The following is a 6,109-nucleotide window of genomic DNA, read 5'->3' as shown; positions in this document are numbered from 1 at the left end:
CCTCCGGGCCGGCCCTCCCCACCCGGCTGCCCGCCCAGCCCCCGGGCCTCACCTGCTCCCGCGGGGGCTGCAGCCCGGCCGCAGCTAGCGCACCCACGCCGGGGTTGTCAGGGAGCAAAACAAGAGTGTCTTAGCAACAGCGAGGAAGTCCCACCCCTCACCGGACGTTGACAACCTCTTTACTTCTTATTGGTGAATAGAAGTGTCCTTCAATGTCGAAGGGCCCTACGTAGTCGAGGTTAGCACGAAAGGGGCGTGGCTTAGAGCCCAGGGGGGCGGAGCTTAACGTGTAGTCGTCCTCAGTGGGCCTGAGGAGGCTGGGACCTACGGAGTTCTCATGTTAGAGAAACAAACTTTTCAGAGCAGTGTTGCCTTGGGAGTTTCTTTTAGTCATTTGAAATAACGAGTGCAATTTGTTGGCGACGTGACGCTGAGGTGCTATTTTGTTCCAAAGCCAATCATTACTACTATTTACGGCATGTAGGGCTTTCCAATGATCTCTCTCCTGATCGTCACCACCATCCTTCCAGATCATGGGATTCGTAACCCCACCTGAGCTAAGGTGTAGAGAGGCTAAGTAACTTGTTAGAGGAAAGAATCAAGGTAAAGCTCCCAGAGAATGAACCCGGGTGCTGTTTCCACTGGAGCTCACCCTCCTACAGCTGCCTCGTCCTAGTCCAGAGGGGACATTGTACCATCTAATTACAGACACAGCTGCCCAGACCATGGCGTTCTCCCCACAAGGAGGGAACATTAATAATGCAACTATGGAAGGGACGAGAACCTGCATGTGCAGTTCTTTGATTGGTGGATCAAAGGTTCAGTAGGGCACTCCCTAATGTAAACATTGGCTTTCTCATGGCGGGTTCTTCACCTTCATTGGCACCGACGGGAACTCAGCCCTGGCCAGGTTCTGGTGATTTAAAGAGGAAGAAGATGAGGACCTTGGTCCCAGAGAAGGCACAGTCCTGTGAGGGGACAGCTGTGCCAACAAAATGGATGCAGAATAATTCATTCTACCTGTGCCCTGGCAGAGGTGTGGGCAAGGTGCTGGTCCTCCTCAGGGAGGGAGTCACTGACTCTCGGAAGAGGTGGTGCTTGAGTTGGCTGAGCCTGTACCTGACCAGTAGGCTAATGAGGGTGGAGGGCACACACACCAGGGAACTTGGTGGCCTGGGTGAAGGGTGAATGGGGTACGAATGAGAGGTGATGGTGAAGATGCAGAGTGAAGCTGGGACCACAGAAGTCAGCGGGTTTTGAATGCCAGGGATGTGGGTGTTCCCTGGGGTGAGGTGAGAGTTGGGGAAAGTAGCTGTTGGAGGGTTTCAAGGCCAGCAGTAACGTGGTCAGGTTTGGGTTGAGGAGAGGTCACTTGGGTGGTGAAGATAGTGGGCTGGACTTGGAGTGGGTGGACAGAAGACAGGCACCGTGGGTTCAGCTTTGAGACTTGGCAGCTGGAGGCGTGCTAGCCCCTTGCCCATTCCCACCTGGCCTCCCGGGTGCCTTCTGCGGGTCCTGAAATGCCTGGCTTGGCCTCCACCTCCCCCCAAGTCTCTTTGCCAACTGTCTCCAGGAGGTGGGAGGTGGCCTTTGAGGGGGATGAAGCGCTTGCCTCTGCCTCTCATCCCAATTTCTCTAAAAGGGGTCCACACTTGCTGTCTTCTTTTTCTCACCTCCCATTCACTTTTCAGCCCACTGCCATCTGGCTTCCACTCCCACGATGCCACCAAAATTTTCTCTTCCATGGTTACCAGTGACCTCCTGGAGAACAGAATCTGATAGATCCATTTAGTCTTTATCTTCCCGCACCCATCCTCTCTGCTGGCATAGCCTGTCTACCACACCCATCTTCTTGAAATTCTGTACTCGGAAGGAGTGCCTTCAGTGCCGATCCCAGGGTCTCACACATTAGAATGGTGAGGGGCAGGAATCTGTATTTTTCACTGCACCCTGTGCATACTCACAATTGAGAATCACTGCTCTATGCTAACACTGGGGGCACCTCACTCTCCTGGATTTCCTTGAGCCTCTTCCTTACCCACTTTCTTGTGCTTTTCTTCCTCTGCCTTCTGTGCCCACCTTTGCCCTCTTTGTTTCTCATCAATGGTCTCAAATTTCTTCCTATCTTAGTCACCTCATCAGTGATCATTTCCCTTGGTCACACTTCTGGGTATTTACTGGAATTGAGAGTTGGATATGGACTTCGGAAAAGCCCCTCTGGTGATTCCCAATAGTCTCTCCGGGAGTTATGCACTCCCCACCCCCCAATGCATATCTTGTTGAGAATTGCTGCTTTACGTATAGCCCCTTGAGGATCTCACCCATGGTTCCACTGCCAATGTCCTACACTCTGATAACTCCTGTATTTCTCTCTCCAGATTAGTCTTCTCACTGGAGCTCCAGACCTAAATAGCCAACTGCCCCCTGGTCATCTCCATCAGAATATCCCACAAACCCTTCAAACTCCATATGTCTCAAACAAGAATTGATCATCTCCCTCCAGTCTGCTCTCCTTGCATTTCCCACCTCAGTAAATGGCTCCACCACCCACCCAGTTGCCTCCACCAGAACCCAGGGACTCTCATCCTTCACACTTTCCCCACCATCACCCACCTCCAGCCAATCCCCAGCCTGCCGATTCTGGCTCTTAATTCTGACTCTGTCCTGATTACAGCTCATCTGGTCATGTCCATGGCACTCTGCATGTGCACAGAGCCACCATTCCATCTGCATTATCGCAATAACTGTCTAAGGGGACTCCCAGATTGTGGTCTTGCCCATCTTCTGTACCACAGACAATGTGATCCTTCTAAAACCCAAATTTCACCACTGCATTCCTCTCAAACGACCCCTTCCCTCCCTCCACAGTTCTCCATTGCCTATCAGGGGACATCTGATGCTGTTGCCTGGCGTTCAAGGACCCCATGGTGTAGCCTGTGGGTGGCTTCGTCTCCTTGCTGCTTCTTCCCCTGTTTTTTATGCCAACTCTCATGGCTCTCCACAGGCTCCATGCTGTTTTTCACCCCCCTGCCTTTGCTCACGCATCCTCTCTGCCCACATCCTCCCTCTGCCCTCCCGTCCTTTGGGCTATATGAGCCCATGCACTTTTGGTCAAAGCTTGTGCACTTTTTGGAATTCCTTGCAACCAGAAGAGTTTCTGTGCTCCAGCTCATCTGGTGCGTGTTCCTGCCTCTGCCCTTCTCCAGTGTTTTGTTCTTGAGTTTAGTTCTCTCTCTTCCCCTGTGAGCTCCTTGAGAGCCAGGACCTTGTTCTATTTATCTCTGCATTCCTGATTTCCACACAGGATCCAGCAGAGAATAGGTGCTTGGTTAATGTTTCATGAATGAATGTATGAGTGAATGAATGGGGAAGGTAGGGTCCTACCCTACTTCTTCAGACTCAGCTCTTGTCATTCCCCAAGACAGGCTACATTCCACCTACACCCTTTCATGCGCTTCTTCTACTGGGGACGGAGCCCGCAACCCGGGTATGTGCCCTGACCAGGAGTCTAACTGTTAACCTCCTGGTTCATAGGTTGACGCTCAACCACTGAGCCACAATGGCCAGGCTGCTCCTGCTGTTTAAAGTTGCTGACAGTGGGCTTTCTGGAATCAGTTAGCAATTGGATCAGCTGCAAGTAACAGGGATTGGAAAAACAGTGACTTGGAACAACCAACCTTATTATCTTACAGCTCTGCGGTCAGAAGTCTGAAATGGGTGTCAGTGGGCTAAAATCGAGGTGTTCCCAGGGCTAGTTCCGTCTTGATGATCTAGGGCAGTGGTTCTCAACCTGTGGGTCGCGACCCCTTTGGGGGTCGAACAACCCTTTGACAGGGGTCGCCTAAGACCATTGGAAAAACACACATATAATTACATATTGTTTTTGTGATTCATCACTATGCTTTAATTATGTTCAATTTGTAACAATGAAATTGGGGGTCACCACAACAAGAGGAACTGTATTAAAGGGTCGCGGCATTAGGGAGGTTGAGAACCACCGATCTAGGGGAAAGTGTTTCCTTCCCTTTCCAGCATCTAGAGACCTTCCGCATCCCTCCGACACTGACTCTTCCCCTCTGTCTTCCACATCTAAGGACACAGGACTGCTTGTGATCCATCCAGATAATCCAGGTTAATCTCCTTATCTCCTGGTTATCTGATTAGCAATCTTTTTTTTCATACTTAATTTTTGGACATTTTCCAATTACAGTTGTCATTCAATGTTGTACTAGTTTCAGTGCAGCACAGTGGTTGGCCATTTATATCACTGATGAAGTGATCCCCCGATATTTCCATTACCCACCTGGCACCAGGCACAGCTATTACAATACTATTGACGCTATGCCCCATGCTGTGTTTTACATTTTGTGATGATTTTGTAACTACCAGTTTGTACTTCCCAATTCCTCATTTCCCTCGGCCATGTGACAAAACAGAGTGACAGGTTCTGAGGATCAGGAGGTAGACATCTTTGGGGGCCATTATTCAACCCACCACGGTCCGTTTGGGTGACATTTTCGTACTTAGTTGAAAAGAGTGTCTATTCTGTAGTTGCTCTGTTAGGTCAAGTTTGTGAATCATTTTTTCAAACTTTCTATATTCATACTGAATTTCTTATCTTCTATCCCTTGTGGACGAAAGGGGCCACATGCTGACCTGACAAGCTCAGAGGAGGCCTGCACGGCGGTCTTGCAAACTTAGAGACCTAAAGTCACCATAGAGGATGGTCTGAAATGAAACTTTAACTAAAAGCAGTGATGGTGGGCAGTTACGTCCTAGGCCGGTATCTTCACTGAGGAGGTCAACCTTTACCTGAACTGAGCTGTTTGTCTTTTTGCATCTATGATAACATATTCTTGAAACAGTAACTTGTCAATTCCCTTTTGCCGGACCCCTTGGGGCACAACCTAATGTGCCTGGGGGCCAGAACAGACACCACAAACTCCGTCATTGTTATTGTTATCATGTCAATTGTTGTTAACTATCCTGTACCCACCTAAGTAAAAGAACTATGTGTCCATCATTTTACTCTTTATCCAATCCCAGAGGTTTCCCCGCTTTGCTTTCTCCCCCCTCTCTAATCTATCACCATTGGATTTCATGTAACCCACCTTTGTCCTGTCCTTTGATTGCAGTGTAAAAATAGATGAATCCCTAGCTGGTTTGGCTCAGTGGATAGAGCGTCAGCCTGTGGACTGAAGGGTCCTGGGTTCTATCCTGGTCAAAGGCACATGCCTGGGTTACGGGCTGGATCCTTAGTAGCGGGTGTGCAGAAGGCAGCCGATCAGTGATTCTCTCTCATCTTTGATGTTTCTGTCTCTCTCTCCCTCTCCCTTCCTCTCTGAAATCAATTAAAAAAAAATATTTAAAAAATAGATGAAAAAACCGCCATTCTCTGGAGCATTATCCCAATCCGTTGAGGTTCTGCTTCCCAGCGATTGTCGACAGTTTGGCTCAAATAAACTCACGAAAATTCTTCACAGCTTTGAATGTTTTTATGTTAACACCTTATAAGTTATTGAGAGGGATGTGTTAAATACTTCACCACACCTGGCCAGTATAGCTCAGTGGTTGGGAATGGACCTATGAACCTGGAGATCATGGTTCCATTCCTGTGGTCAGGGCACATTCCCAGTAGTGGGTATGCAGGGGCAGCCAAACAATATTTTTTTCTTCATTAATGTTTCTAGCTCTCCCTCTCCCAGCCTCTCTGGGGGAAAAAAATAAAAATAAAAATAAAATAAAATACAATAAAAGCCTAATATGCAAATTGTCCCCTCGACAGGGAGTTCCACCAGTGGGCTGGGCCGGCCAGCCAACAGTAGGAAGGGAGGCTCCGGTTGGCAACCAGCAGCCCACAGCTGCTAGGGACCCTACTGGTGCACGAATTTGGTGCACTGGGCCTCTAATACACACACACACACACACACACACATATATATGTATATGAGTTCACCTTGAAAAAAAATACACCACTACAATTGTGCATTTGTCAATTTTTCCTTTTGGTTCTGGCAGTTTTTACTTTATATACATATTATGAAGTTGTGTTAATACAGGTACACACATTTATAATTGTTATAGCCTAAGAAATTGACTCTTTATCACC

At 48.6% G+C, this 6,109-nt stretch overlaps 1 protein-coding gene across 2 annotated transcripts in view; it reads right to left on the bottom strand.

Annotated features, from left to right (window-relative positions):
- DNAL4 (dynein, axonemal, light chain 4) overlaps window positions 1-153 on the bottom strand; it is a 10,247-nt gene extending 10,094 nt beyond the window's left edge. For both annotated transcript variants that reach the window (XM_015568936.1, XM_006752735.2), the window contains exon 1: window positions 53-153. The gene's annotated coding sequence lies outside the window, so the exon portion shown is untranslated. The remainder of the gene's footprint in view (window positions 1-52) is intronic.
- Between the last annotated feature and the right edge of the window lie 5,956 nt (window positions 154-6,109).

Source organism: Myotis davidii, unplaced genomic scaffold (assembly GCF_000327345.1).
Source record: "Myotis davidii unplaced genomic scaffold, ASM32734v1 scaffold2370, whole genome shotgun sequence".
NCBI lineage: Eukaryota > Metazoa > Chordata > Mammalia > Chiroptera > Vespertilionidae > Myotis > Myotis davidii.
This window is presented reverse-complemented; position numbering and strand designations above follow the sequence as displayed.